General features: G+C 39.1%; 1 long non-coding RNA gene across 11 annotated transcripts in view; it reads left to right on the forward strand.

Annotated features, from left to right (window-relative positions):
• Positions 1 to 12,173, forward strand: part of LOC134547506 (uncharacterized) — a 465,000-nt gene that overhangs the window by 252,680 nt on the left and 200,147 nt on the right. For all 11 annotated transcript variants that reach the window (XR_010079493.1, XR_010079492.1, XR_010079494.1 and 8 more), the window contains exon 5: positions 9,472 to 9,581. This is a non-coding gene — a long non-coding RNA (uncharacterized LOC134547506). The remainder of the gene's footprint in view (positions 1 to 9,471; positions 9,582 to 12,173) is intronic.

Genomic DNA, 12,173 nt, shown 5'->3' on the forward strand with positions numbered 1-12,173 from the left:
TTGCCATCAGTTGCTCTGAGGTGCCTGGAATCCACCTTTAGCAAATTCTGGGATGACGCCGGGGTGGGTGGGAATGTTCTCCTGCTGGAGGGCAGGAGGGCTCTGCAGGGAGATCTGACACACTGCACTGGGGGGCCAGTGTGAGGTAAGAGTAACAGTATGAGGTTCAACAAGGCCAAGTGGAGGTTTTACACTTTGGCCAGCGACACAAGGTGGGGGATGAGTGGCTGGAAGTTGGCTCCAGCAAAAGGGTTTAAAGGTTTAAGGAAAGTCTGGTTGAGGCACTTAGTGCCATGGTCCAGTTGACATGTTGGTCATAGGTTGGGTTCAATGATCTCAGAGGAGTTCTCCAATCTAGCAGAGTCTGTGATTGTGTGAAATCCAGCAGGCACAAAGCATTTCATCCCAGTGAGGCAGTTGGTGCTGGTGAAGAGAAGCTTACACAAGCTAAATCTGGTAGATAAGAAATTTAACATGGGGCTCCTGAGGAACTGTGATGCTACATCACTATTTTAAGCCATATAAATGCATACGTATGTATATGTTATATAACAATGTGGATATTGCCTCCCTGAGCCTCTAAAAATAAATGTACAAACATATCTATTGAGCATATAGGGTCAAGGAGTGAACTACTCTGCACTTGTCTTTTCCCTGGTTTTCCTTTAATTGGTTTGGAGTACTCTGGGATCACACTTAATTTGTACCATGTAAGCAGTGGGTTTCAGGCTTGGATCAGGAATAAGAAGTTTGGAAGTCACTGAAGATTGATTCCCTGAGCCATGAAACCTTTTCTTTTCACCTGAGGCCTCAGGCAAACAATATGGTTTTTTCACTTCTCCATTCTCACGAGTGTAATTAAAGTCAATAGAGGACATTTTAACAAGGAAAAAAAAAATAGGTACCATGTATTAAACAGAGAAACTGTATTATATATGTGGCAAATTTGTAGCAAGCACAGAAAGTTGTGACATTGGAGTGGTTAACTTGTTTATGCCAGACCTGTAAAATATAAAGCAGACATTAAAAGATAAAGAGGACTGAAAAAGTGGGTCAAGAATTAGGCTTCAAAATCCATCACAGACATCTGAACATTGCCACTGCCTTGTGATCATACCGACACGGGTAGATCTGTCCATCAGCACAGAGGGTGGCAAAGCTGGGCATGGTATTTTTGATTGCTGGTTTGCAAGATAGTAATTAAAATATAGTAATTAAATAATGGCTTACCTGGCCTCCATGCAATAGGCACTTTGTAAAGTGCCTGCTGCTTATTTACAGTTGAAATAGATACTGAAGAAACTTGCTACAGTAACAGTAGATACATCTTGAGGCAAACACTGCAATTGACACACTTCCTAGAAAGTGCTACTAAATCTTGATGTCTCCCACCACTTTCCAGTGACCTCTTAGCAGCTGACTGTACACACAGCCTTTGTACGTGTTTCTGTTAACAGGCATAATCTGAAATACTGTCATCACTAATTAAAATTAAGTAATATCTGTCATATTCTCTGAGCGTCACAAATTTTGCAGTGGCTTCTTCGATTTCTCCCTTTCTCTGAGTTCCCTGTTCACTAACCCCATTCATAAAATGTGAGTATTTGCTACAGGTCTGCCATGAATTTGTGAGGTTTTACTCACACAATGAAAGCATTTTGGGGGGAAAAAATAGAAACACATTTAACACGTATTTCGTTCTGCATGGGAGATCTTGTTGCATCAGTTTAAGCCTGTGTAAAGTTGTGTGATCAAAAGTTGGCAAAACCCAAAATAAAATCTGCATGTACAGATAAGCTAAGCAGGTTCATACTGGGAAAGAAATGCCACTTTCCTAATGAATAAAAAAAAAAGTGTGTTTATGTCACTGCCTCTTACGAACTGAACTGTGAGCTGCTAGTGTTTATTAAGTTAAGGAATGCAGTGTTAGAAGCCTGTGATGTTGGAGGGTTTCTCTGTGGAGCTGTAGCCTCAAGGAGGAGGGAGTTTGCATTCCCTTGGTGTGGCACGAGCAGCTGGATCAGTGGCTAATTGTGGCGAGGCTGTGTTCCAGGGACTTGCAGCAAACTCCTGGTGCTGCAGTTGTGAGCCCTACTTTCAAATCAAAGGGGATAAATAATGGAGGAGATTGAATGAATAATAAAGTTAGTTCAGTTTTTAATAGTAGTATAAACTGCCTGAGAACTTTTCACTTTATTTTATGAGACAAAATCTAAAATGAAATTAGATAAATGTGAAGATCTGAGAAGTTTGCTAAGAATTTCCCACTGGTGCAATGAATTCATTGAAAATAAGACGGAAAAAGGCTCATTTTTCAAGTCCTTTGAACACAGAGCTTTAAAGTGGGGATTTTAATCTTGGACAGAGTATATCTCATTAGTGAGTTTTTCAAAATATCTAATGTATGGCATCAATATAACAAAGAAAGGGAAGTGCCTATGTTATAGTTCATCTTGCATTCTTGTTAGGGCTGGGGAAAAGGGAAAATCAATAATAGTGATTTCAATGAAAATATCAAGATTTATGAGAGCATGGAAGTTATTATAAATAATGAAATTAATTTGACAAATACTGCTTCTTTTTCTAGTATATTTTTAAACACTCTGAAATTTTCAAAGTTAGCTGTCTTGGGCTTTTTTGTTCCCAAACAAAAATAAACGAAGACACCTTTATAAAATTTAACTATGAAAGCACAATATTTCCCACCTTTTCTCATCCCAGAAATCCTGCCTATCTGCACATTCCCTTAAAAAGCCTTGGAATATTTACTAAAACAAAGCACTGTGTGATAGCAGCTTCTGCGAGTTAACAAGCAGAGATTTGTGTTTTGTTGCTGGTTTTGGGACCTTAGGAAAAACTAAGGGAATATCTGAAATGTTAACTTAATGGACAATAATTCTTTCCATCCATAGGGGAACACAGGCATTGTGTGTGTACTTTTGCTTTTATTAATAGCATTTTGATAGTACAGTTATAAAGCTTGTCCTTGGCTTGCCTTGAAATATCATACTGACTTCACTTATTACAGAATGTTACTTTAATTTTCCAAGGTGAAGCGCTCTCAGAGCAGAAACTGGTGAGGAAAAAAATATGGCCAAAACAGTTACATATACCTTTAATTTTAAAGTGCTGTCCAGAAAGGTTTGCAGCAATTTTTGCTGATGCATAAATTGACCTAGACAGTAAATGATACATGACCTTAAAAATATCTGAAGTAGCCTTGCTTGGGAATTTTTAGTAGAGAGTTATTAAATGTCAGAGTAATTTACACAAGCCTAGTTTATGCTTTTGCATTCTCTTTCCCTCGTTCCCTCTGCCATGCTGTCTGAGAACCATAGAAGCATTAAAAATATTTTACGTATATCTCTTTCTTTTTTTCTCCTCTTCTTATCATAGAGCTTCATCTTAATTTATTTATCACACTCAGAAAATCTCATCAAATGTGGGACTAAAATGTAGCTCACAAAGACCTGATCCAGCAGAGCACTTAAGCATCTGAATAACTTCATTGCAATGACATTTTCCATTGCTCATTAACTGGAATTTAAGGAAAATTTTCTGTTGCTTGGTGTCTGGGCATTTAGAGGAAATCGTCAGCCAGAATGGCTGAGCCATTTAGAAAAATTAGGTCAGGCAGTGAACAGACTACAGGTTGCAGAGGTCTGTAGGGAGCACTGACCAGGAGCAGTCCTGAGCCAGTCACCACCTGCTGGAACCCCGGGCACTGAGAATTTCAGGCTTTCTGTGCTCACAGGCACTGAGCCCCAAGCAAACACTGCATTGACCTGAGGCTGTGGAAAAGGCTTCCAAAATTGAGTGACAGCACTGGGATTGTGGGTGTGGGGTTTGAATAGAAGTGTGTGATATCACAGGGTGGAAAACTCAGAGTTTAGAATACAGTAATATATACAGCAAGATGGAGGATTTAGGGCAGAGGCCAGTCCTTCTTTTTCACCTTCTTCTTCATGGGTCTGGGTGGTGTTTTGTAATTGGGTAGAAAAGTCCTCATTGCTGGCCACGGGTGGTTGGTTATTGGGTTAAAAGTAAAAATAGTTTAGGTGCCATTCATAACTGGACAGTTTATCCTTAAAAGGCCTTGTAAAGAGATAGAGACGGAGCCATTTTCCACTTTGTTAGCTAGAACTCACAGCTTGTGAGACTGTAACGTGGATAAGAACTAACAAACATCCGAGTCTGAACACAAACTCCATCGCTTGAGCATTTAATCCTGGCTCTAACAGAGGAAAAAACCCACAATCAGCCATCCACTCAGTTATTTGCTGCATCTCTCCTTGTGCCAAGGAGCTTTCAGAGCTTCTCACTGTGTTTTACTCGCGTCCATATGATTATTTTTTAATTTAAAACTAATATTAATTTTTATTAAAAATCAATATTAATTGTTTGCTATGGCATGGAGTATGTGCTCTCCCAGGTGAGATGCACCCCCTGCTATCTTATTGTTAATATATGAAAAGAAGATATAAACAAGGATCAAAAACTGTTCATAAAAATTACAGCAGCAAGATTTTCTTTTGTTTTGTTTTGCTTAAATCTGTTGATCTGCTATATTACAGCTCCAGGCTATCAGGTAGTAAGAAATAGATTTTATGTTCTGTTCTCTTATTTTCTGGATTTTTTTTATCCCTTATAGGAAAACTAGTTAGAGAATTCTTTAAAGAACAGGAAAGAATAGGTTTCCAGCTTGTTTGGAAAGCCTGACAAATATTGATCTGCTGTATATCCTGTTGAGGAATTTTTTTCATCAGTGACAAAAAATTGAGCTGTGTTTCAGACCTTGACTTGCTGAAACTCTCACATGCTACAGCGTAAATTAATGATGTATTTTGTCAGCTACCAAACACAAAGCATTGGATGGTCAAGGGGGAGAGCTTTTTGATCATAAATCCTGGAGAAGAAAATATGCACTACTTATATATTTAAACCAGGTTTAGCTTTTGAAGATACATCTGTTCCAGGAGAATGTTTAGCCTAAATAGCATACTAAAAAATCAATGACCAAACTAGTATGAATTTCTCCAAACACAGTCATTCTCTGTGTTTCTCCAATATATTCAGAAATTTCTGGATAGACTATTTTTGTGTCAAGGGTTCATAGCTTGCGATTGAAAAAACAACTTCTGCTACCAAAATGCCTTTTTTCCAAGGCTTTCATTTTATAAATTCTCTGCATCGAGCCTGTATTTCATTACCTATGAGCCACAGTTTACATGGAAATGCTTAACAGTGAAGTCTCCCTATTCCATGTGTGTGTGTGTGACTCATTATGCAACATAAACTGCTGCTGGTTTTAATGTTGCAGTGGTTAGAAGTTGCCCTCTCCCAACAGCAGTTTTGTAGTCACTGGATGATGATTTGGAGTCTGGGATCGGTTCCTCACAGTCCCACAGGTGTCCTAGCTGCCATTATTTGTTGTTTCAGTGACAAGACCAAGCTTGGACTGGATAGGGAGGTTTGGCTTGGATTTTTGAGCCCTGATTTCATGATCGAAGCAAGAGAAAAATTTATTGTTTCTGATGCCTCGCTTGTTTTCTGGTGGAAGAATTTCTTTCTCTGGAATGATTGCTTCATCAAGCATTCCCTGAGGAGTGGCACCTTCCTTAAAGCAGGGTTGACATCTGGGCCCAGTGTCCCTTCCAGCTTTATATGCCATGGCTTGGTCTGAATTCATAGAGTGAGCAAACAAGTGCCCAGATAAGAATTAGACACCCTTTTGATTATTAATTTTTTCATTTATTTTCAGTTGGCTTTTCCTTTTGTCGTGTTGTTCACACATAATGCCTCTGACTCTTCCTATGTCACACTACATCTTTGCAGTAATTTTCTGTGCTGTTCTGTCCCTCTGGATTTTACAGCCATGGATCAGAAAGGAAGCGCAATCCCTAGCAGAAATAATAAATCCACTGCAGGTCTTGAAGGTACTAATTTCTGCAAAACAAAATACTGCCTCAATTTTGTTACGGGCTAGAAGGGGTGATCAAAGTGAAATACATTCATTGTGGAATTGGTTGGCAAAGCCTGCTTCTAAACCATTACACACTCTTTCTAGATTTCTTTTCCCCCCACGAAAAAAGTAAATAATGCAGTTCTGTCCTGCCTGGCCTGTAACACTGCTCCCCATGCAGCTCTTGAGAAGTTCAAGGACTGTTCCCAAACCAGACGTGTCTCACAAGACAGACAGGGACCCCGTTTTGCTTGGCAAAGGGGTCACTGGATATTACGAATCTGGACACCACGTTACAGAGCTGTGAAGGGCTGCCCTGCTTGTGGGTAGTGCAGGGAACCATCCACACTGGATGTGCTGCACTGGGGTGCTGGGAGTCATGGTCCTCTCCCAGCTGCCAAATCCCCTGGCGTGCCCAGAAGGCTGGAGCGTACGTCCTGTGACTCCAACAGGAAGGTTGAGGGGGTCGGTCTTTGCTGGGGTAATGTGACATTTGAAAAAATATTTTAGGAACTGTCCTGTGATAGCAGGTATTTTTAATCTGTGCAGTCCATCTAATTAGGTTCAGCCATGCCCCATGCCTTGTCTGATTGCCTGGGCATTTCCGCTTAACCACTGAGGTTTATTCAATAAGGTGTTCTATAATGCTATTTCCTTCCTTGAGAGTATATCTTATCATCCCCAACACAGACTTAAGAATCCCTCAACTTTTTTTCCTTATTTTAACATCCTCTGTCTCCATGGTAAAGCCCTGTGCTTTAGCTAGGAGTAACCTAGCTGAGGAGAAACCTGGTGAGCCTTTGGATGGCATTAGTTTGGTTTTTAAGTACCTAGAAGATTCTTAAGAGACACAGCAAGTACAGAGCAAGCACAATATAGGTAGAATTCCCATAAATTTAATACAGGCTGGTTAAACAGTAGATTCAAATAGGTAACAAGATTAGAAATAATAAGAAATTAATACAGTTGCACAGGCAGTTGACTCAGTACTACTGTCATTTCCTTTTGGCTTTGGTCATGGGGATAACAAGGTAAGAACTAACTGTTTGTTTCCTTTTATTGATTGGTTTGATATTTGAAATAAAGATGATTTTTTTTTGTCTGAAAAAGTCTTTTGTAACTTAATATTATGTTAATTAGAATGGATGTCTTCATTTGATCTAATTAGCTGATTAATTTTTAATTGCCTACTGAGAGATCTTTACCATGTTGTGATTTGTGTTTTACGCTTACATTTGGAAAACAATGCTATGCCTAAAATGACTCAAAAGTATTGTACTGAGGTATTTCTGGAAGGGATAATTGCAAATTATGATTTCTTCTGCTTCCTAATTTTAGTGCAATCCACTTTGAGCTGGTACTCATTAATGGAAAAGGTTTGCACAGTGTGCAGTAGTAAGAAGGTGCTTCAGTCAGGGAAGCTCCATGGTAGAGGGTCTGTGAGGTGGTGGTCAAATGGAAAATAAATCTCTTGGCTGTTTGTGAACTGCAGTGAATGCTCAACAACTTAAAACATTTATTCTTTTTCTCCAAAGTAATGTTCTGAGATTCTTAAAATTAATGTATCAATAAGAAGTATAAAGTTCTGATAAGGCCAGGTGTTGATTAAAACTTATTTTCCAGTGACACAATAAATCATAGTTTTTGGCAAGTTGTTTCAGGTTATTCCCTAAGTGTTTAAAATGTGCACCTTATTTTTAGACTGAATTAGTCTTGCTATAACTTCTAGCCCTTCGATCTTGTTCTTTCTTTGCCTGCTAGATTGAAGAGCCCTCTATTATCAATTTTTTGTCCCCTATGGGAGGCACTTGTAGCCTGTGATCAAATCATTCTTTAACTTTTGCTTTGATAAGTTAATTGATTGAGTGCCTTGAGTCTCTTGTAGTATGACATGTTTCCTAATACCGTAATTATTCCCCTGGCTTCCTTGTAATCTATGGAATTTTTTCATAGTCTTTCTTAAAACAACACCATGAAACCACTAGTCATCTCATTGATGCAAAATAAGATAAAACAATCTCCCTACTCCTATTTATTGTTGTTCATGCATCTGATGAGTACAGTAGCTTTTTGTTACCCTAAAAATTCAGTACTCTTAGCAGTACTCCAGCAGTACTCTAGAAGTTCGTAGTAATCTGGTTACTCGTCACGGCCTGTGTTCCCAAAACCTTGCCTCCTCTTTGGGATCTCTTTTTTCCAGAGCTGAGTCTTCCCTTGTTGAATCTGTCTCCTTGCAGTCATTCCTTGTTCCATGGCCTTCCTGTTAGCTACACTGAAGTCTGTAATGTCTGGTCACACTCACCTAGTCCAACGGTCTTCTCCGTGATTTTCCATTTTCTGCTCATCTTCCCATATTGTGAAAATGTGATTTTTTTAAACAAAAGGGAAAAAATAGTCTAGGAGGCAAGAGCCAATTCCAATACCAGTGCCTTGCTCCCCAGTCACATAATGATGGGTTAGATGTATCTGCTACATAGTTTTTAAGTAGTTTAGGATGCCTTTCTGATTCACTGTATCTCATTTCAGCCATCCAAAAATCGGTTTCTAATGATTGCTAGTTTTCTAAGCTCTTAAAAGTCAACAGAGAGAGATGGAGACCTTCGCAGAAAGATGTAGTGGACTTATCTGAAAAACCATAAATCACTTTTTGACAGTGTCTTTTTCTTTTCATAGACTATAATGGGAACATAGAGAAGTTAAGACAAGCTGCCAAACTTTTAGACAGCTATAATTACTGTGGATGAATCCCATCTCTTATGCTTTTTAGCTTTTCAGTCAAACTGTGGTGTGATGCAAAGCCAGTTCTCTTACAGGCACCTATCAAGATGGTTGCCTTTAGCAGTCCCATTTGTAATCACATCAGAAAATGATATCAATTTAGCTTGACAAAATCTGCTTTCCAGAAACCCATGTGGATCAGCTTTAATTTGATTATTCCTTTTAGTTCTCTATCGGGTTAGTTATCACTTATATGCCTCTTTTGCTTTTTTATCAGATCCTTTTATCAAATCGCTACTTTTTTTACTTTAATATTGACACACATCCAAACTGTGAAAAATCTGAGGGTCTGATGTCTTAGATTTTTTTTATTTGCTTCCACCCCATCTATATCAGATGGACTTTTCTCTGAGGCACTCCTTCAATCCTTGATCAGACACCAGGAGGTCTCAGGATGACTTTGAGCCATTTCTGATGTCCTTTCCATGCAGCTTGTCCATATGGTTAAGTCCTGCAGCCTGCACAATGGAGGTAATGGTTTTGGGGGTTTTTTTGTTGGTTTTTTTTTGGTTTGGTTTTGTTTTTATTTTTTTTATTTGGTTTGTTTTGTTTTTAGTTTTGCTTCTTTTTTTTTAGGGCTTAAAGTGAAACATTTCATAAATATGTCAGGTTGTGTGTTTCTCTTTCAAACATGCATGGTTTTAAACTTTTTTTTTCTTTAATATCTGAGGAAAAGTTACCACATTTTTTGATTTTTTTTCTTTACTTTCCTCATTTCTTTTTCTTTGTAGCATAGAGATTCCTGGAAGAGAACAGACAGACCAAGGTGGTCTGTTGCCCTCTGACTGCAGAAAGGCTTACATGGCTGAAGGGAAAGCTGTGACCTTGTCCTACGTGCATGGTAAGAGATAAAAACCAATGGATCCTTTTTATTTAAGATTGTTGCACAAGCAGAATGCTCTGGAATAAAGAATTTTGCCTTTGAATTAAAAGAATGCTTGCAGAACAAAAGCAAGAGGAGAAAATGTACACAGTGGGGTTTTCCTGATACAGAGACTCCCCAAAACTCAAAACTACCTGACAGACAAGAGTTATTCAGGTCAGTGTTATCTTGGAAACTGCTGGTGGCAATTGAAATACCAAAATGCTGGTACCAAAGTGATGAGCTGTGAAGGCAAGTCACTGCTGTCCTGTCCAGCAGGATCCCTCTGCCAGATTTTGAGCAGCCCCTCAAAGGACAGAGGGTATTATATTTCATTCCAGCCACTCCTGTTCATCTGTTGGAGGGATATGTTGCCATGGTATAAGTGGATTCTTTCACAGGATGCATCAGATTTTCTTGTACTTAACAAATAGCAGACTGCTATTGTCCACTAAATGTCAATAATTACAGGAATCATTTATTTTCTGTAAAGATGGGTGAGAGAAACAGTTCAATGACAGTCCTTTTTTCTGGGTAATCCAAGGGCAGATTTTGATGGGAGGGCAAGGTGATGTTACCTGGCAATGATATTTCACACTGCCTAATTCTGAGCCTTCTGATAAGCTTCAGGGATCCAGTTAATGTCTAGTGGAACCACTCAATTTACCTCAGTTGCAGGTGTCTGGAATTTTCTTTCTTCTCTCCCCTTAGTCTTACCACTTCCTTCATTTTTTTGCTGCTGTCCACTATTTCTTCCTCTGCATCAGAAATAAAGCTAATCATTTTGCAGGGGCCAAACTAACAAATAGGCCAGTTAGAGAGTTTCAGTTTGTTAATCTGAGGATACTGTTTTGTGTTTTTTTTTTTTTTAATTCCTACTCTGCCAGACTAATGTCATGTAGGATGTTTTGACTGAATATCTTCCAAAATGCAGTTTTGTAGTCCAGAACTAATACCTTGCAACACAGCAAGTGCTTCAGAGTTACTGCTCCAACATCTCCTACATCACCTTAGAAGAATCTTTGCACTGAAGCCGTTTCAGATCTTTGGGACAGATCACACTTAGGCTCATTACAGGAGTTACCTAACCAGCAATGAGTTAGTGAAGGTATTTACGTGATTCCTTCTTGGGAGGTGTTCATCCAAGTGTAAATTACTCTGCCTCAGAACAGATTTTAGCTGCTGCCGACAGCTTGGGTGACTGGCACGTTGTCATTTTGATAACACACCTAAAAGGAACATGCCAGAAGAGCCAAAGTGGCATTGGTGCAGCGAAAAGTTTCCAGTAAAATTTTTTCTCAAGGTATGTTGGTTGGTTTCAATTAATACCTGGGATGAAACAGATTAAAAACTGCTTTTTTTGTTTCACACTGTTTGGTTTGGAGGGATCTCCATTCATGTGAAAGCATTGTATGGTGATACTACCACGGTAACACAAAATTATGTGGTTTTATGCTGCTGCTAATGCACACTCATCCTCTTTTCAGATGTCCCTAAACTACTCCAGCTGTACCAATGTCATGAAAACAGTTTATTTTCTCTCCTAGCCTTTTTGTCAGAGGTTTTTTGGGGTGAAAGCTCTGTGCTCTTGTGGATAATTTGCCCTGATTTCCCAAAGAACAGAGGGGATACAAAGTCACTCCATGTGCCAGACAGTCAGTTGTCTTCCTCTCTCTGTTGACCTGTTGCAACAAAATTTGATGTAAAAAATTTTTTTTCTGAAATTAAATTCCTACTAGTATTAGGAAAAGTGGTGGTTACAAAGAGCAGAGAGACCCAATTTATTACTCCCATTCCTCTGGATAAGAGAATTGCTGCACTAGGGCGATGCTACACGTGCTCCAGAGTTCACACATTACTGAGCACATCTCACATGCACTTTATTAGGCAGAGTATAATCCAGACACGGGATGAAAATCAAAGTGAACCACCCTTTGTGAGTTTACAGCTCAGGAAATGGGGAGAAGCTGCTTTCCTTCTGCTCACTACAACAGAAATCCTTTTAAAAAGAGCTCTGGTTCCAGGCTCTGCTGTGGGAGTGGGCTGCATGTGATTTCATGCCATTAGCTGTGATGGTCACCATCCAGTCCTGGAAGTGATGATGTGATGTAGTGGGGGAAAGGGTTGTTTCCAGTGTTATCAGTATAAATCTTCCTGTGAACACTTGACCAAGAATACACATGCTTTGCCATTATGTCAGTTTAAAGAAACCAGCTATTTCCCCACAGTACTGTGGAATGGTTTTGGTTTTATTTTATTTTATTGTTTTTTTTTTTTATTTCTGGCAAGAGATGTGAGGAATTTGCCGTTTCTATATATTATAATAATTTTTAATGCTGGAGTGGTTCACATCCAGGTTTTTAAAACAGGAGGCACGTAGCCCAAAGTTTTGTTTGTTTCATTTATTCAGCATGGCATGGCTGGGTCCTGGAACTAGCTTATATGAGGTCATTACCCTATTGATTAAATAGTGTGATGAAAAGGGCATGATAATGCACTGCTGGGAGATTATTGCCAGACACTTTGCAAACAAAGCTGCTGAAAGGGGAGCAGTTGTGAGACCTTCAGTGT

Source organism: Prinia subflava, chromosome 2 (genome assembly GCF_021018805.1).
Source record: "Prinia subflava isolate CZ2003 ecotype Zambia chromosome 2, Cam_Psub_1.2, whole genome shotgun sequence".
NCBI classification, from domain to species: Eukaryota; Metazoa; Chordata; class Aves; order Passeriformes; family Cisticolidae; genus Prinia; species Prinia subflava.